Raw genomic sequence first — 21,316 nt, 5'->3', positions numbered from 1 at the left:
CATGACTCACAATCCAGAAATGTCAGTGGCTGGATGAAAGATGCAAGAGTCTGTCTGGATCCCAGAAACTCACTCAGCTTTTTTTTGCACACCCCCTGATTACAAGCAAACAGGTCACAGGTAAGGATGTTACCTTTAGGAGCCATTCAAACCCATTTGTGTAAAATTCGGATTCTGTGCATGTTATCAGGCCAAAATCACCAGGATATGTGAACTTTTTTTCAGGGTCATTTGGATGTTTTTGGTTGTCATTAAGATTTAAAAAGAGAAAACACAGTAGTTTGACAATAAATGGCTTCACCCAACCAATAGCCATAAGCGGAGAAAACGTTTTTTTGTTTTCATTCATATTCTCTGAAACAAGGCCAAGAAAGAAAAAATTCTGCACGGGTATGTAAACTTTTGAGCACAACTGTATATACATATATATAATATATTCTTTTTTGATTTTTCAAGGTTTCTTTTATAGATATCCATTAAATTATTTACTGTTATAAAATATATATTTCTTTGATAGACTGGTGTTCTGAATCCCATAGAAGCCTCATATGGCCAGAGATGCCTTGTGTGGCCTTGGGAGCTACTGACTTCCAAATAATTAGAACCACAGAAGCAAAATAGAGTACAAAAGGACCATCAATATATGTAAAAAAAAACATTCATTGAACAATTAATTTAAAATGGTAACTACCATTAGGTACATATCAGATGAGAAAATCTGTCTATGATGAGAAATCTAAAAATAGAACAAATCAGAGATCGAATAGAGGGTGGACAGCAAATAAAAGAAAAATCAACCCTTCCCCAATACAAGAGAAAAAATCAAAACCAGATAATCTGGAGGTAATCATTTTTTCTTCTCACCCCCTCTCTAAGGCATAATATTACCTTCTGTGACTTGGTTTAACTTTTGTACCAAATAATGGTTTAGATTTTTTCACAGTCCTAAAAGACACACACTTGTTTTGCCTTATGCTGATCCTTAAAAAACTCCATAACCAAGACAATTTGGATGCAGGTTTGGACAGTGTGGTTGAGCGTCATGCAATAGCTACCCTGGAGTAGTTACTGAGGGAACAACAACCTGACAATGAAGGTACATTCCCACAGTGATGCTACGATCATTGACACTCCACCTTGTCCCTCTGCCCCCAGATGGAGATTTTCTGTAAATTGGTCACAGAAGACCTTAAGAAAATCCCCAGGGGTATCCATACTGACAACCTCACTGCAATACAAAGGAAGACTCTAAAATAATTAGTCTTTGGATTATGTTTTTATCAAGGCAGTGGACAAGGGGGGCAATATCGTGATTTGGCCTGTGGATAAGTACGAGAAATAGGCATTTTGCCTGTTAAAAAATAATGACACATATCCGGTACTTTCCCACAACCGATTGTTAACCATCTCCATCAAATTTAAAAAAATTCTAGCAGGAGCTTTTGACGCTGGTGTCATTCCTAAGAAAATTCTTGATGGTCTCCTAACCAAATTCTCCAAGATTCCGACGTTTTACATTCTTCCGAAGGTTCACAATGACCTTCAGGATCCACTTGGATGTCCAATTGTCTCTGGCATTGGAGGGCTGTGTGATATGGCATGGAAATTTATCTACCACTATCTCAAACCAATGATCGAAACGCTGCCCTCCTATGTCAGAGACACCACAGACGTCCTTACGAGGGTAAATGTCCTCTACCTTGAACCAAATATGATTTTGGTTATGATCAATATATAATCATTCTATACCTCTATATGTCACAGTGATGGGTTACGGGCAATACAATTTTCCCTGGGAACTACCAACTGGGATGGCCATCTATGTGAGTTTATATTGGAACTGCTCAAATTCATCCTCATGCATATTTTTTTTGTGTTCAAGGATAGGTTTTATGTGAAAAAATAAAGAACAGCCATGGGTGCAGCGTGCACTCCATCATATGCAAACCTGTTTCTTGGTTATTGGGAGAGGAAGGTTTTCCATGGCTACGGAGCGCACGCCGCCGACCAAGTGGTAGGCTGGTTCCACTATATAGATGATGTTTTGATGATATGGTAGGGCTCAGTGAGTGAGCCGATTCATGCACACCTTGAATGAGAATGAGCTTAAACTGCGGTTTACCTATAAATGGCACAGAGCGAGGATTGTATTCCGAGATATCCAATTGTGTGTCGATGATGATACATACAAACCTATTTATTTCATAAGGAAACATCGGTTAATGCTATACTTCATGCCTCATCAGCACATTTTTTTCCTGTCATCAAAGCCAGTTGGTCAGTTCCTAAGAGCCCGATGTATTTGTTCATCCAACAATCGGTTCGAAAAACAGTCTACCATTCTGAAGGATTGATCTCAATCCAGAGGGTATAGTAATAGAACAATTAAACATGGTTAAAAGGAGGCCAAAGGAACGTCGCATGAGGATTTACTCTTAAAATCTTATAGAACTGGAAAAAAAGATTTTGACACCAGTTATGTATCTACCTCCAACTGTCATTGGGAATCCATTCGTGAGATCCTTACTCGAGATTGTCCTGTCTTGCAAAAGGACAGGGTCTTGGCTAGGAGATTTCCATCAACACCAAGAATGACACCCCGCAGGGGTAGAAACCTGAAGAAGTTCCCTGTACGTAGCCACTATGTGGCAAAATCTCCCAATCAATTTGGAACGGTGGGATCCTACTCTTGGTTTCTCCCCCTGTAGCATGTCCAAAAATGATAAGATCAATGTCCTTTCTAGCCTCTGATGGTGTGCAGGAATATCAAATCAGACACCACATTTCATGCAATACTGCATTTTTGGTATATTATGCCACCTGCCCCTTCTAAAAGATATATGTAGGGCTTACATCACATGAGCGCACCAGAGAGCATATTAGGAACATCATGGCTGCAAAAGGTGTATCGTACTTGTCACTCCTGAAAACTTTGCCAAGGCACTTCAAGGTGTACCACGGATGTGATCCTCAGGGATTGAAAGTCTGCAGTATTGATAGGGTCACATGTGGTATTAGAGGGGGAAATGCCAAGCAAATTCTGGCTCAACAAGAGTGTCGCTGGATTTACTTCTTAAATACTTTGTCACAAATAGGGCTTAATGAGAAGATTAGTTTTGCCCCCTTCTTATAAAATAATCTTAACCTTGTATAACAACCTTTTCACGTGGCCTGTTAGGTGATGTTCACACATTGCGTTTTTCAGCATTTTTTTCTGCAGCAAACCTGATCTTTTGCCAGGAGGTTTGTTCAGGATTTTGCTTGTTTTTTTTCTTGTTTTTTGCTGTGTTTTTCGTGCGTTTTTGCTGTTTTTTTTTTTTTTCAATGTCCTTTTGTCTCTTTATGCATGTACATAAAGTTCAATTAAAAAAAAATCTTATTCTATTTCATCAGGTTTTGGCACAAAAAATGCTGAAACAACTGACACTTGTGTTTTTGGTGCATTTTTTCAGAATTTTTTCACCACCCATTACTTCCAATTGGTGAAAAACACTGAAAAAACACTGAAGAAAGTGACATGCTCTATTTTGCAAAAAAACATGCAAAGCAAAAACCAAGGTGTGTGCATGAGATTTCTGGAATCTCATAGACTTTGCTGGTACTGTAAGGGTTATCTCTCTCTCAGCTATAGAATGCAATCTCTTATGGTCAGCAGGGTAAGGGTACTCTCTCTGTCTCCTGTAAAGTGTAAGCTCTTATAATCAGTGGGGTCCTCTCTCTCCTGTAGAGTCTAATCTCTTATAGTTAGTGGGGTTCTCTCTCTTCTCTTCCCCACTTCCTCTCTCTGTCTCCTGTAGAGTGGAAGCTCTTATGGTCAGCGGGTTCTTCTCTCTCTGATATAGAGTGTAGCACTTATAGTCAGTGGGGTTCTCTCTCTCTCTCCTCTTCCCCATGTGTATTTTGCAAGCAATTATAAGCTTTCCAATTTTGAGATTTGGGTAGAACAAATTTTTAGGAAGAATTCAACAAACTTGGTGAACTGGAATTTAAAATAAAATACTTTTATCCCTAGTGATTACCTTTAGTCGAGACCTGACAAAAATGTCTTTTAAAGACCTGAGAAAGGAATTGATACATTATGAGTAGTGATGAGCGAACGTGCTCGCCACTGCTCGGTACTTGCCCGAGCATCACTGTGCTTGACGAGCTCGGAGCTCGGCGAGTATTTCCGGGTTGCTCGGGTGGGAACTTGGGTCCCCTCCCTGCATGTTTGGCACTCTTTAGAGAGCCAATGAACATGTAGGGATTACCTGCCATGAAATGTAATGCCGTAGCCATGTTGGTTGTAGGCAATACAGCGATTGGCTGTCTGCACAGCATCATCAGGTGTATATAAGACCGGGTGCCACCATGCTCGTCACAGTCTACTCCTGAACCAGGCAGAGTAGGGAGAGCTGCTGCTGCGTCTGGGAGTAGTTATCCCTACCCCAGTCCTTGGAACGCAAGCGCAAATACGAAGCCAATGCCCCACAGGACACACCATCAATTCACACATTTCGCGAATGTTTGCTCTCGAAATGTTGCCTTTTAGCAACCTCATGGCGGTGGCCGTCCCTCGGTACACGGTCCCCAGCCGACACTATTTCTCCCGGTGTGCCGTCAACGTATTACACGAGCACGTGTTCCACAACATTAGACGTACCCTCAACAACGCAGTTACTGGGAAATTCCACCTAACCATGGACACGAAGACAAGGACAGGGACGGTGCATCTCGCTGATGGCACACTTTTGTATTGAAAAACTGAAATAAATTAATTTTTGATGATATTCTAATTTTGCGAGAAGCACCTGTACTTCAGGTATATTACTTCTACATTGATCTTCAAAGGATTGTATCATTCTGCACAGTATCATTTTTAATGTTAAATATAATTCCTAAGTTAAAAACAAAAGTTTTGAGCAGCAAACATTTTGTTAGACATTGCACTGCAACACTGATTATGGTGTCAGCTCTGTAATATGTAGAAACTTAATAACAAAAAAGTTTTGCTTTTAATACATTTTGCTAGCAGCATTTTGACTTGTGTTATACATCTTCTTAAAGAGGTTTTCCAATTTAAACAGAGTGGACCCCAAATGCTTGATTTTGTTATTTTACATGACAGCAGACAGTAATTCACTTGAACTGTGCCTGCGGGAATGATAAAGCCTTGGTGGTATAAAATTAAGGATTTTATTCACACCAACGCATTTCGGCACCAGACTGGCACCTTTTTCAAGATAAAAAAAACAAATGTTTGTTTTTTTATCTTGAACAAGGAGCCAGTGATGCGATTGTGTAAATAAAAAAATCTAAATGGTATAACATAGAGTCTTCTTCATTAATTGAAGCACAGCCCAGGTACCGTAATATCTCCACTAAAGTGGAAAGAGCGGATTTTTAGGCTCTTGTAAGTGTTGTGTCCTTACACAACCTACCAATGATGCAAGACAAATAAGAGAGGATGAGGTGATAGTAGTGCTCACATGAGGGGAACGGGGGTTACTTGATCGTAAGTATGCAATATACATACTCCCGGCCACATTCCGACTAGATGTGCTCTTATATTGCACAAGGCCGCAACCATCAAGTCGGGTTCTGACCAAGATTATGCATATTGCAAACTTGTGGTCACATGACCACCGTTCCCGGTGCTGATGCCGGAGAATTCTCCCGATTGGCAGTACGGGCAAAGGGAAGGTGCACAAGTCTGCAGTCACATAGAGTGACTATATCACTTGTCATTTTAGACCAGACAACCCCTTCAAGGATCACTTTGTGCACATGAAAGGGCAGTTGGTCAGTCTAAACAGGCTAATAAATGACTGCTGATCAGCTTCATAAAACCTGTCAGTGGTCATTTAAGTGCCATGACTGTCCAGTGTAAACGCACCCTTAAAAATTAAGGTTGCATCTCCTCTGATTAAAGTTCTTTTCATCCCTTTCTTCTTCATATGATCTCGATGCTGTAGCTGGTCTCCGCAGATGTCCCTCTTCTCCAGTCTTCTGCAGCACATCCTGACACAATTCCCATAAAAATAAAAAGCTTAATTATAATGCCAACTGAATAAAGAAAGCTGCCCATGCTGTGTGTCCTAAATCATTAACTGTTCCTCACTGTCCTCTCTGCCCCCAAAAAATGACACTCACACTCTCCCCCTTCAGATACTTGGTGTCCTCTTCTATAAAATATTGCTTGCATACCGTCCTCCTTATATGTAATGCCACCCCATCCCTCCACTACAAACTTTGGCTGCTACACTGTCCTTCTTTATGAACAATAGCTGTCAAACTATCCTTTCTTAACAATTATGACCAATACACTGTCCGACCTACACACTGTACCAGCATTAAGAACTATAGCGAAAATGTCTCCATATTTAGTCCCCCTCACCACAATACCGCCTTGTGATACTGTACATCCTCCATACTGTACCCTCAATAAATACCACTCCCACTCACCATCTATAGAAAAAAATCCTTGTATTTTCAGCTCTACTAAGGAGTGCTTACCTTCCACTCTTTTGTGGCACTCTATCACATACAGTCTGCACCTCATGTAGCGCTGCACCCCCATATGTACCTCAACTTATGTACCCCCTCATATGTAACCCACATGTAGCCTGTACCCTTATATGTACCCTCACGAATAGCCTGCACCCCATATACACCTGTTTCCTAATTACCTGTCACCAGTGCCCCTTCTTCTGCTGTTTCCTGCCTGGGATAAAATGTCACTTGCAATCCGAAGCATGGCTCCGCCAATAAGAATCACATGGGCATGGCTTCATCACATGTCCTTCACCTATATGATTTATCTTCTTCCGTAAGGGCAGGGAGCTGAATGGTACTCCTTTGCCCATGCACAACCCTGCTCACCCAAATAAAGAAAGTGTTTTTTATACCTAATCCAGTGGATGTAAGAAGAAAAGGGAGATTGCGAAACAAAAAATAATATATTTTTTTTCTTCATAAAATTGCCGCCCTAGGCACCCGCCCTTGGGTGCCTAGTGGTAAATACAGCCCTGGTGGTGTAGCACATGTTTGAGAGATGATCAATAGGCATTAACAGGGGACAACAAGGGCAGTCAATGATGAGCGGGGGGGCGCCATTTCTTGAGTGGCTTTTTAGGGTTCTAGCTTCCTCAGCCAACTAGGGCAGATATCGAGGGCCTTACAGCGATACCATAGTAGACATCCAATCACCCCCTTACCTCGGTATCCTCTTCTCATCTCTACTTGTGAATATAAATGTATATATATACAGTTGTGCTCAAAAGTTTACATACCCCGGCAGAATTTTTCCTTTATTGGCCTTGTTTCAGAGAATATGAATGATAACAAAAAAACTTTTTCTCCACTCATGTTTATTGGTTGGGTGAAGCCATTTATTGTCAAACTACTGTGTTTTCTCTTTTTAAATCTTAGTGACGACCAAAAAAATATAAATGACCCTGATCAAAAGCTCACATACCCCAGTTCTTAATACCGTGTATTTCCCACTCTAACATCAATAACAACTTGAAGTCTTTGTTGTAGTTGTGGATGAGGTTCTTTATTTTCTCAGATGGTTAAGCTGCCCATTCTTCCTGGCAAAAAGCCTCCAGTTCTTGTAAATTCCTGGGCTGTCTAGCATGAATTGCATGCCTAAGATCTCCCCAGAGTGTCTCAATAATATTGAGGTCAGTAGACTGTGATGGCCACTCCAGAACCTTTACTTTGTTCTGCTGTAGCCAATGACAGGTTGACTTGTGTTTTGGATCTTTGTCATGTTGGAACATCCAAGTACATCCCATGTGCAGCTTCCGGGCTGATGAGTGTAAATTTGCCTCCAGTAATTGCTGATAATGTGCTGCATTCATCTTTCCTTCAATTTCACCAAGTTTCCTGTGCCTTTGTAGCTCATACATTCCCAAAACATCAGCGATCCACCAATGTGCTTTACTGTAGGAATGGTGTTCCTTTCATCATACGCTTTATTGACCTCTCTCTAAATGTAACGTTTATGGTTGTGGCTAGTGATGAGCGAGCATGCTCACTACTGCTCGGTGCTCGCCCGAGCATCTCACTGCTAAAGATGCTCAGCGCTCGCCTATTATGTCCGTGGTTACTCAGCAGGAGCTCGGGTCCCTTCCCGGCATGTTTGGCGCTCTTTAGCAGGATTGTTTGCCACACACTATAATGCCGCAGCCATGTTGGTTGTGGCATTACAGTAATTGGCTGGCCGCACAGCATCATCAGGTCTAGATCAGACCTGGCACCGCCATAATCTTCACAGTCTACTCCGAAATCAGACTGTGTAGGGAGAGGTGCTGCTGAGCTAGGGAGAAATTTGCTTGTTTGTTAGTTAGTGTAGGTAAAGATGCTAAAGATGCGCGGTGCTCTGCGAGTATTTCCTGGTTGCTCGGACGGCTGCTGGGGTCCCCTCCCTGCATGTTTGGCGCTCTTTAGAGAGCCAATGAACATGCAGGGATTGCCTGCCACTCACTGTAATGCCATAGTCTTGTTGGTTGTGGCATTACAATGATTGGCTGAGTGCACAGTGTCATCAGGTCTATATAAGACCTGGCGCCACCATGATCTTCACAGTCTACTCCGAAATCAGGCTGTGTAGGGAGAGGTGCTGCTGAGTTAGGGAGAAATTTGCTTGTTTCTTAGTAAGTGTAGGTATAGCACAACATATTCTAAAGATATCCATCTCAACTAACAGGCCTTCTGAGGACTAATCCAGCTGCATAAATATCAGTGCTAGGCAGGCAGTGTATGTGGCAGACTGCAGTTCATATAGCAAGAGGGTCCATTCCAGTTCTGTCTGCTGGTGGTTTTATAGATATTTCTAGAAATAGCCCCAGGTATCAGGTGCCAGGAATAATTTTTTTTGGATCTTAATCCTGATTATTTGCTTAAAAACCAGTCCAGAGAACACTGTTTTCTGCTCCATTTGCTTGCTGGCACTGCACAATACAGCCAGATCCTTTCCATATTACAGCGCTAAAAATCCAGTTATTTAAAGCTGTGTTTTCTCCGTCATACAGATAGCGTATAATTGCGCTGAAAATTCTGCCATTTCTGGCTTCCATTGAAATTTTTTTGCAGTGTGTCAGCGAAGTTATTGACACAAGGTCGCTGTTAAAAATTGTTACCTACAGGCCAGCTATTTAAAACTGTGATTTTTCCGTCACATGGATCACATATAATCTTCCACACGGTCAAGTCTCAGTAGCTGTGAGTCTGGACTGCATATTCCTCACCCTGATCCTCCTTCCTCCCACCATGTCGAGTGCCCGGAGAAAACTGATCCCACACTTGGACACTCGGAAGAGCTGTTCACATTTCCATTTATAGATTTGAGCCTCTCGCCCGGTCCACTTGAAGCGGGGCAAGAGGACATCACAAGTAGCGATGCCCAAATATTTGATCAGTCACAGTCACACAAAGGCGACGGTATGAAACTGTCACAAGAAGTCGACGATGATGAGAAACAATTGCCAGAAAATCAGGAGGAGGACCAGAGTGTGGAAGTGGAAGACAAGGTGGTGGATGATATAGTAACTGACCCAACCAGGCAAAGGGACATGCAGAGCAAGAACAGCAGCACACAAGGTGAGGCAGGTGTAGTACCACAACAGGCAGGAAAAAGCAGTGTGGTGGCCGCAGACAGAAGCTGGGCAACCGTTCCAAGTAACTTCAACACAACAGAAGTTGCCAGTACAACTGTTAGGTCTTCCCAAGTCTTGATGCTTTTTAAAGACTCTGCCGATAACCCCAAAAAGGCCATTTGCACCACCTGCCAGGCCAGCATCAGCAGGGGTAGCAAAATTACCAGCCTGACCACAACCAGCATGATCAGTCACATGGCAGCAAAGCACCCGACTAAGTGGGCTGAACTCCAGGGTCCAGGAACAGTGCCTATGGGTGGCACCACTGATTCTTCCTCTCTTATGCATGCAAGTCAATCCTCTGTCCATGGCGCATGCAAAGATGACTCCTGCCCTGCACCTATTGTTGCACACTCTCAACTAGCTCCACCAGCAAGCAAGTCCACGTACTTGTCCCAGCACAGTCCTTGGAACGCAAGCGCAAATGCGCTGCCAATGCCCCACAGGCCACACTACTAAATTCAAACATTTTGTGATTGCTTGCTCTCTAAATGTTGCCTTTTAGCCTCATGGAGACAGAAGCTTTCCACAAACTGATGGTGGCGGCCGTCCCTCGGTATTCGGTCCCCAACCACCACTATTTATCCCGGTGTGCCAACCCCGCATTACATGAGCACGTGTCCCACAACATTAGCCATGCCCTCAACAATGCAGTAACTGGGTAAGTCCACCTAATCACGGACACGTGGACAAGTGCTTGTGGGCAGGGACGGTACATCCAGTCTGATCTTGGGACAGAACATGTCCTCCCGACACCGAGGATTGCATATCCTTGGTTAATTAGGGTTGGCTTCACATTCTACAACTCCTGCATCTCCTCCTCCTCTTCAGCATCCATGTCCGAAATGACCACATTAGTTGCAAGCTGGAAGCACTGCAGCACTGCCTCGGCCAATCAGCAACAGGCTGTGTTGAAGCTAATATGCTTAGGTGACAAACCAGACAATGCTGAAGAGTTGTGGACAGCTCTGAAAAAGCAGGCAGATCTGTGGCTTACACCACTGAACATACAGCCAGGCATGGTTGTGTGACAATGGGCATGGTTGTGTGACAATGGCTGGAACCGGGTGGCGGCTAAGAGGCGAGGTGAGCTTACATACGTACCATTCCTGGCCAATGTGCTTAACCTCGTGGTTCAGCCATTTCTCAAAACCTACCCAGAGCTCCCAGATCTGCTTGTCAATGTACGCCGCCTGTGTGCCCATTTTAGAAAGTCACTTATAGCTTCCGCCGCCCTTGCCGTGTTTCAGCAGCGTTCGCAGCTTCCGGCTCACTGACTGGTGTGTGATGTCCTCACGCTTTGGAACTCTACAACACAGATGTTGGGAAGGATTTGTGAGCAGAAGAGGGCAGTTGTTGACTACCAGCATCAACAAGGCGGTCAATATTCAGTTCAGACTCCACACATAAAACCTCAGGAGTGGACATGGATGTCAGACATATGTACCATCCTCCATAACTTTGAGGACTCCATCAAGATGGTGAGCAGCGATGACGCCATAATTAGCATCATCATCCCGCTTCTCTGTCTTCTGAAACGCTCTCTGCTCACAATCAATGAGGATGCATTGCAAGCGGAGCAAGATGAGATGTAGCAAGGAACCATACAGGGTGATTACACACAGCCCAGCCTCATCACATTCCAATGTGGATTGGCTGACAGTGAAGAAGAGGAGGAGGAGGAGCTAGTTTCATGCGCTATAGACGGTGCTACCTGCACAACTGTCATACAGTCTGTTCAGCGTGGATGGCATGAGGACAGGGAGGAGGAAAAAGAGAGCATGGTCAGTCATCCGCTTGGTGAGGACATGGAAGTCTTGTCTGTTAGCAGTCTAGCATGCATGGTGAGTTTATGTTACGCTGCCATTCCTGTGACCCTCGGGTTCAACAAATTTTGGGTGACAGTCATTACTGGTTGGTGACACTTCTAGACCCACGCTACAAGGAGAACTTTCTTTCTCTTATTCCGGTCTACTAAAATGGACCTGTACCTGAAGGCCTTTGTTGCGGAATTATTAAAAAAATTCCCATCTGAAAACGCTGTCGGCAGAAGTCACAGTTCGTTGGACAACCAAAGAGTACAGGAGAGAGAGACACATCTCCAATCCAGCAGAGGCAGGGGAACACTGTCAAAGTTCTGGGACAGTTTTCTTAAACCCTCCCATCTTACAGGCCCTGTTTGGGAAGATGGTGAGGGAGTACCTTGCCGACCGTACCAACGTCCTCCGTGATTCCTCTGCGACTTACAATTACTGAGTATCCAAGCTGGACACGTGGAATGAATAGGCTCTCTACGCCTTGGAGGTCTGGCCTGCGCTGCCGCTAGCGTTTTATCAAAGCGGGTTTTTAGTGCCGCCAGTGGAATTATAACCGATAGGTGCATCCGCCTGTCAACTGAAAATGCTGACAGGCTGACTCTTATAAACATGAACAAGGGCTGGATTGGGCCAAACTTCTCAACATCACCGAATGATAGCAGCATAACCTAAACTCAAAAACAGTGTACAAATCTATTCCCATGCACCTCTGTCTTCACACCCAGACATGGGTATATGCTTCCTGATTTTGTCTATTTGCTCTTGTCCTCTTCCTTCTCCTCATCCTTCATCACCATATCATTCACCACCATTTCTACCATATCACCTCCTTTAAGTGTCTTGCAAGGGGCATTGGAGTTCCTTCAAATTTTTGGCAGCTTTTGCATTCACTGCATAGGCAAACACTATGGGAGACCCACCTCATAATAATGGGAACATTGTTTTTAGGAGACCCTCCGACCTCTACGTGTCTTGCAAGGGGCATTGGAGCTCCTCCAAATTTTTTGCAGCCATTGCTTCACTGCATAGGCAAACACTATGGGAGACCCATGTCTTAATAATAGGAACATTGTTTTTAGGAAGCTCTCCGACCTCTACGTCTCTTCCAAGGGGCATTGGAGTGCCTCCAAATTTTTGGCAGCTTTAGCATTCACTGCATAGGCAAACACGATGGGAGACACACTTCCTAATAATTGGAAACTTGTTTTTATGAGGCCCTCCGACCTCTACGTCTCTTCCAGGGGGCATTGGAGTGCATCCAAATTTTTGGCAGCTTTTGCATTCAGTGCATAGGCAAACACTATGGGAGACCCACCTCATAATAATGGGAACATTGTTTTTAGGAGACCCTCCGACCTCTACGTGTCTTGCAAGGGGCATTGGAGCTCCTCCAAATTTTTGGCAGCCATTGCTTCACTGCATAGGCAAACACTATGGGAGACCCATGTCTTAATAATAGGAACATTGTTTTTAGGAAGCTCTCCGACCTCTACGTCTCTTCCAAGGGGCATTGGAGTGCCTCCAAATTTTTGGCAGCTTTAGCATTCACTGCATAGGCAAACACGATGGGAGACACACTTCCTAATAATTGGAAACTTGTTTTTATGAGGCCCTCCGACCTCTACGTCTCTTCCAGGGGGCATTGGAGTGCATCCAAATTTTTGGCAGCTTTTGCATTCAGTGCATAGGCAAACACTATGGGAGACCCACTTCCCTATAATGGGAACATTGTTTTTAGGAGGCTCTCTGAACTCTACGTCTCTTCCAAGGGGCATTGAAGTGCCTTCAAATTTTTGGCAGCTTTTGCATTCACTGCATAGGCAAACACTATGGGAGACCAACTTTCTAATAATGGGAAAATTACAGTATTTTTAGGAGGCTCTCCGACCTCTATGTCTCTTCCATGGGGCATTGGAATGCCTCCAAATTTTTGGCAGCTTTTGCATTCAGTGCATAGGCAAACACTATGGGAGACCCACCTCATAATAATGGGAACATTGTTTTTAGGAGACCCTCCGACCTCTACGTGTCTTGCAAGGGGCATTGGAGCTCCTCCAAATTTTTGGCAGCCATTGCTTCACTGCATAGGCAAACACTATGGGAGACCCATGTCTTAATAATAGGAACATTGTTTTTAGGAAGCTCTCCGACCTCTACGTCTCTTCCAAGGGGCATTGGAGTGCCTCCAAATTTTTGGCAGCTTTAGCATTCACTGCATAGGCAAACACGATGGGAGACACACTTCCTAATAATTGGAAACTTGTTTTTATGAGGCCCTCCGACCTCTACGTCTCTTCCAGGGGGCATTGGAGTGCATCCAAATTTTTGGCAGCTTTTGCATTCAGTGCATAGGCAAACACTATGGGAGACCCACTTCCCTATAATGGGAACATTGTTTTTAGGAGGCTCTCTGAACTCTACGTCTCTTCCAAGGGGCATTGAAGTGCCTTCAAATTTTTGGCAGCTTTTGCATTCACTGCATAGGCAAACACTATGGGAGACCAACTTTCTAATAATGGGAAAATTACAGTATTTTTAGGAGGCTCTCCGACCTCTATGTCTCTTCCATGGGGCATTGGAATGCCTCCAAATTTTTGGCAGCTTTTGCATTCACTGCATAGGCAAACATTATGGGAGACCCACTTCCTAATAATGGGAACATTGTTTTTAGGAGGCTCTCCGACCTCTACGTCTCTTGCAAGGGGAATTGGAGTTCCTCCAATTTTTTGGCAACCGTTGCTTCACTGCATAGGCAAAGACTATGGGAGACCCACTTCCTAATAATGGGAACATTGTTTTTAGGAGGCTCTCTGACCTCTACATCTCTTGCAAATGGCATTGAAGTGCCTCCAAATTTTTGGCAGCCCTTGCAGTCACTGTATACGCAATAACAGTATAGGAGACCCATTCGTTAATAATGGGAGCAACAAAGCATAGCCAGCTGATGGCTCTCTAATAATAGCGAGGGCCGACTGCTGGCCCTTTAAGAATAGTAAGGGCCACCAGATGGTCCTACAAAAATAGGCTTTATGACATTCAGAGACCCTTCATCATAAATGAAACAGGATTTGTCGGATGATGTGCCACACACCACATGGCCAGATAAGGTTGTAAAATGTTAAAATGACATTTACTAGTGTATGCATTTGTCTTGGTTGAAAGCAATGCAAAAGGGCAAAAATGCATCAAAAACGCTACGTGTGAACATAGCCCAAGGTGTCGAGGAGCACTTCTGTTTTTGGTTATTTATTTTGCCTTATATTCAAGCCATTACCCTGGAAAGGATGTTCATTAACATATTTCCCAGGAAAATTTATTTTGGTTTAGTTTTTGTATGTTTTATTGTGAGTCCTTAAAAGTGGCGTAATACCTCTGACAATGTTGTTGACAGCAATGACCTGGGAGTCAGATATGCTTCCAGGGTTCTTTCCCATGCTGTTTCCATGTCATTTGAGCTCTGTTCCCATTGATTTGGGCAATTTTTAGTCCCTCTGCAGAGCACCGGGGGGAGTCACCGGAAAAATGCTAGAGTTTCCCATAGACAGACATTGGGCTTGTTACTCGGTCCGAGCACTGGAGCATTCCAATTTGCTCGACTAGAACAACGAGTACCGGAGCATTTTAGTGCTCGCCCATCACTAGTTCAATTTTGGTCTCATCACTCCAAATTACCTTGTTCCAGAAGTTTTGAGGCTTGTCTCTGTTTAGTTTGGCATATTGTAGACAAGATACTTTATGGCATTTGCGTAGTAATGGCTTTCTTCTGGCGAATCAACCATGCAGCCCATTTATCTCCAAGTGCCTCCTTATTGTGCATCTTGAAACAGTCACACCGCTAGTTTTCAGAGAGTCCTGAATTTCAACTGATGTTATTTGTTGGTTTTTCTTTGCATTCCGAACAATTTTCCTGGCAGTTGTGGTCAAAATTTTTGTTGGTCTACATGACAGTGGTTTGGTTTTTACAGAGCCCCTGATTTTCCTTTTGTTAATCACAGTTTGAACACTGCTGACTGGCATTATCAATTCCTAGGATATTTTTTTGTATCCATTTCCTGTGTTATACAATTCAACTACCTTTTCCCGTATATCCGTTAACAATTCTTTTGCTTTCCCCATGATTCACAATCCAGAAATGTCAGTGGCTGGATGAAAGATGCAAGAGTCTGTCTGGATCCCAGAAACTCACTCAGCTTTTTTTTGCACACCCCCTGATTACAAGCAAACAGGTCACAGGCAAGGATGTTACCTTTAGGAGCCATTCAAACCCATTTGTGTAAAATTCGAATTCTGTGCATGTTATCAGGCCAAAATCACCAGGATATGTGAACTTTTTTTCAGGGTCATTTGGATGTTTTTGGTTGTCATTAAGATTTAAAAAGAGAAAACACAGTAGTTTGACAATAAATGGCTTCACCCAACCAATAACCATAAGCGGAGAAAACGTTTTTTGTTTTCATTCATATTCTCTGAAACAAGGCCAAGAAAGGAAAAATTCTGCACGGGTATGTAAACTTTTGAGCACAACTGTATATACATATATATAATATATTCTTTTATGATTTTACAAGGTTTCTTTTATAGATATCCATTAAAGTATTTACTGTTATAAAATATATATTTCTATGATAGACTGGTGTTCTGAATCAATTAGAAACCTCATATGGCCAGAGATGCCTCGTATGGCCTTGGGAGCTACTGACTTCCAAATAATTAGAACCACAGAAGCAAAATAGAGTACAAAAGGACCATCAATATATGTAAAAAAAAACATTCATTGAACAATTAATTTAAAATGGTAACTACCATTAGGTACATATCAGATGAGAAAATCTGTCTATGATGAGAAATCTAAAAATAGAACAAATCAGAGATCGAATAGAGGGTGGACAGCAAATAAAAGAAAAATCAACCCTTCCCCAATACAAGAGAAAAAATCAAAACCAGATAATCTGGAGGCAATCATTTTTTCTTCTCACCCCCTCTCTAAGGCATAATATTACCTTCTGTGACTTGGCTTAACTTTTGTACCAAATAATGGTTTCGATTTTTTCACAGCCCTAAAAGACACACACTTGTTTTGCCTTATGCTGATCCTTAAAAAACTCCATAACCAAGACAATTTGGATGCAGGTTTGGACAGTGTGGTTGAGCGTCATGCATTAGCTACCATGGAGTAGTTACTGAGGGAACAACAACCTGACAATGAAGGTACATTCCCACAGTGATGCTACGATCATTGACACTCCACCTTGTCCCTCTGCCCCCAGATGGAGATTTTCTGTAAATTGGTCACAGAAGACCTTAAGAAAATCCCCAGGGGTATCCATACTGACAACCTCACTGCAATACAAAGGAAGACTCTAAAATAATTAGTCTTTGGATTATGTTTTCATCAAGGCAGTGGACAAGGGGGGCAATATCGTGATTTGGCCTGTGGATAAGTACGAGAAATAGGCATTTTGCCTGTTAAAAAAAAATGACACATATCCGGTTCTTTCCCACAACCCATTGTTAACCATCTCCATCAAATTTAAAAAAATTTTAGCAGGAGCTTTTGACGCTGGTGTCATTCCTAAGAAAATTCTTGATGGTCTCCTAGCCAAATTCTCCAAGATTCCGATGTTCTAAATTCTTCCGAAGGTTCACAAGGACCTTCAGAATCCACTTGGATGTCCAATTGTCTCTTGCATTGGAGGGCTGTGTGATATGGCATGGAAATTTATCTACCACTATCTCAAACCAATGATCGAAACGCTGCCCTCCTATGTCAGAGACACCACAGACGTCCATACGAGGGTAAATGTCCTCTACCTTGAACCAAATATGATTTTGGTTATGATCAATATATAATCATTCTATACCTCTATATGTCACAGTGATGGGTTACGGGCAATACGATTTTCCCTGGGAACTACCAACTGGGATGGCCATCTATGTGAGTTTATATTGGAACTGCTCAAATTCATCCTCATGCATATTTTTTTTGTGTTCAAGGATAGGTTTTATGTGAAAAAACAAAGAATAGCCATGGGTGCAGTGTACACTCCATCATATGCAAACCTGTTTCTTGGTTATTGGGAGAGGAAGGTTTTCCATGGCTACGGAGCGCACGTTGCCGACCAAGTGGTAGGCTGGTTCCACTATATAGGTGATGTTTTGATGATATGGTAGGGCTCAGTGAGTGAGCTGATTCATGCACAACTTGAATGAGAATGAGCTTAAACTGCAGTTTACCTATAAATGGCACAGAGCGAGGATTGTATTCCGAGATATCCAATTGTGTGTCGATGATGATACATACAAACCTATTTATTTCATAAGGAAACATCGGTTAATGCTATACTTCATGCCTCATCAGCACATTTTTTTCCTGTCATCAAAGCCAGTTGGTCAGTTCCTAAGAGCCCGATGTATTTGTTCATCCAACAATCGGTTCGAAAAACAGTCTACCATTCTAAAGGATTGATCTCAATCCAGAGGGTATAGTAATAGAACTATTAAACATGGTTAAAGGGAGGCCAAAGGAACGTCGCATGAGGATTTACTCTTAAAATCTTATAGAACTGGAAAAAAAGATTTTGACACCAGTTATGTATCTACCTCCAACTGTCATTGGGAATCCATTCGTGAGATCCTTACTCGAGATTGTCCTGTCTTGCAAAAGGACAGGGTCTTGGCTAGGAGATTTCCATCAACACCAAGAATGACACCCCGCAGTGGTAGAAACCTGAAGAAGTTCCCTGTGCGTAGCCACTATGTGGCAAAATCTCCCAATCAATTTGGAACGGTGGGATCCCACTCTTGGTTTCTACCCCTGTAGCATGTCCAAAAATGGTAAGATCAATGTCCTTTCTAGCCTCTGATGGTGTGCAGGAATATCAAATCAGACACCACATTTCATGTAATACTGCATTTTTGGTATATTATGCCACCTGTCCCTTCCAAAAGATATATGTAGGGCTTACATCACATGAGCGCACCAGAGAGCATATTAGGAACATCATGGCTGCAAAAGGTGTATCGCACTTGTCACTCCTGAAAACTTTGCCAAAGCACTTCAAGGTGTACCACGGATGTGATCCTCAGGGATTGAAAGTCTGCAGTATTGATAGGGTCACATGTGGTATTAGAGGGGGAAATGCCAAGCAAATTCTGGCTCAACAAGAGTGTCGCTGGATTTACTTCTTAAATACTTTGTCACAAATAGGGCTTAATGAGAAGATTAGTTTTGCCCCCTTCTTATAAAATAATCTTAACCTTGTATAACAACCTTTTCACGTGGCCTGTTAGGTGATGTTCACACATTGCGTTTTTCAGCATTTTTTTCTGCAGCAAACCTGATCTTTTGCCAGGAGGTTTGTTCAGGATTTTGCTTGTTTTTTTTCTTGTTTTTTGCTGTGTTTTTCGTGCGTTTTTGCTGTGTTTTTTTTTCAATGCCCTTTTGTCTCTTTATGCATGTACATAAAGTTCAATGAAAAAAAAATCTTATTCTATTTCATCAGGTTTTGGCACAAAAAATGCTGAAACAACTGACACTTGTGTTTTTGGTGCATTTTTTCAGAATTTTTTCACCACCCATTACTTCCAATTGGTGAAAAACACTGAAAAAACACTGAAGAAAGTGACATGCTCTATTTTGCAAAAAAACATGCAAAGCAAAAACCAAGGTGTGTGCATGAGATTTCTGGAATCTCATAGACTTTGCTGGTACTGTAAGGGTTATCTCTCTCTCAGCTATAGAATGTAATCTCTTATGGTCAGCAGGGTAAGGGTACTCTCTCTGTCTCCTGTAAAGTGTAAGCTCTTATAATCAGTGGGGTCCTCTCTCTCCTGCAGAGTCTAATTTCTTATAGTTAGTGGGGTTCTCTCTCTTCTCTTCCCCACTTCCTCTCTCTGTCTCCTGTAGAGTGGAAGCTCTTATGGTCAGCGGGTTCTTCTCTCTCTGATATAGAGTGTAGCACTTATAGTCAGTGGGGTTCTCTCTCTCTCCTCTTCCCCATGTGTATTTTGCAAACAATTATAACCTTTCCAATTTTGAGATTTGGGTAGATCAAACTTTTAGGAAGAATTCAACAAACTTGGTGAACTGGAATTTAAAATAAAATACTCTTATCCCTAGTGGTTACCTTTAGTCGAGACCTGACAAAAATGTCTTTTAAAGACCTGAGAAAGGAATTGATACATTATGAGTAGTGATGAGCGAACGTGCTCGCCACTGCTCGGTACTTGCCCGAGCATCACTGTGCTCGACGAGCTCGGCGAGTATTTCCGGGTTGCTCGGGTGGGAACTTGGTTCCCCTCCCTGCATGTTTGGCACTCTTTAGAGAGACAATGAACATGCAGGGATTACCTGCCATGAAATGTAATGCCGTAGCCATGTTGGTTGTAGGCAATACAGTGATTGGCTGTCTGCACAGCATCATCAGTTGTATATAAGACCGGGTGCCACCATGCTCGTCACAGTCTACTCCTGAACAAGGCAGAGTATGGAGAGCTGCTGCTGCGTCAGGGAGAAATTTGCTTCTTCATAGTTAGCATAGGTATTCCACAACATACATTTATATATATCTAACTGAACTAACAGTCCTTCTGAGGACTAATCCAGCTGCATATATTCAGTGGTGATAACAGGAGTTAGGCAGGCAGGCAGTGTATGTGGCAGACTGCAGTGCATGATACACAAGAGGGTCCATTGAACAACAATATCCATCTGAACTAACAGTTCTTATGAAAACTAATCCAGCTGCATATATTCAGCGGTGATAGCAGGAATTAGGCAGGCAGGCAGTGTATGTGGCAGACTGCAGTGCATATAGTGCAAGAGGGTCCATTGAACGTTTCTGCTGCTGCTGTTCTTGCAGATATTTGTAGACATAGCCCCAGATATCAGGGGCAGGGAAACATTTTTTTGATCTTAATCCTGGTTATTTGCTTAAAAATCAATCCAGAGTAAACCATTTTTCTGCTCCATTTGCTTGTTCTCACTGCAGAATAAAGCCAAATCTGTTCCATATTTCAGCGATAAAAATCTAGAAATTTGAACTGAACGTGGAAAATATTGGCCTCCTTTTCCATTCTGTTCAGTGTGTCAGTCAAGCTATTCACACTAGGTATCTGTGAAGAATAGTATTAGTAAATTACAGGCCTGCTATTTAAAACCGTGGTTCTCTGTCAGACGAAACACCTGTAAGAGTGTTCCAAAATCAGACATTTCTTCCATTTTCATTTTCAGGACCAGTGAAAGACGAGGTGGTGGATGATATAGTAACTGACCCAACCTGGCAGGGGGACATACAGAGCGAGGACAGCAGCATACAGGAGGAGGGAGGCATAGCACCACAATAGGCAGGAAGAAGCAATGTGGTGGCCGCAGACTCAAGGCAGGAAACCTCGTAACGCCAACATGAAGGAAGTTACCAGTGCAACTGTTAGGTCTTCCCAAGTCTGGTTACTTTTTAAAAACTCTGCAGATAACCCCAAAAGGCCATTTGCACCACCTGCCAGGCCAGCATCAGCAGGGGTAGCAAAACTAGCAGCCTGACCACCACCAGTATGATCAGGCACATGTCAGCAAAGCACCTGACTAAGTGGGGCCAAACCCAAGGGTCCAGCAACAGTGTCTGAGGGTGACACCACTTCTTGTTCCGCTGTTGTGGGTGCAAGCCAATCCCATGTACATGGCGCATGCCAAGATGCCTCCCGCTCTGCACCTGTCATTGAACACTCTCAGCTAGCACCATCTGCAAGCACGTCCACATCATTGTCCCAGCAAAGCATTCAGTTATCCCTACCCCAGTCCTTGGAACGCAAGCGCAAATACGAAGCCAACGCCCCACAGGACACACCATCAATTCACAC

This window comes from Phyllobates terribilis, unplaced genomic scaffold (genome assembly GCF_046119375.1).
Source record: "Phyllobates terribilis strain yellow unplaced genomic scaffold, ASM4611937v1 Scaffold_7__3_contigs__length_470593459, whole genome shotgun sequence".
NCBI classification, from domain to species: Eukaryota; Metazoa; Chordata; class Amphibia; order Anura; family Dendrobatidae; genus Phyllobates; species Phyllobates terribilis.
This window is presented reverse-complemented; position numbering follows the sequence as displayed.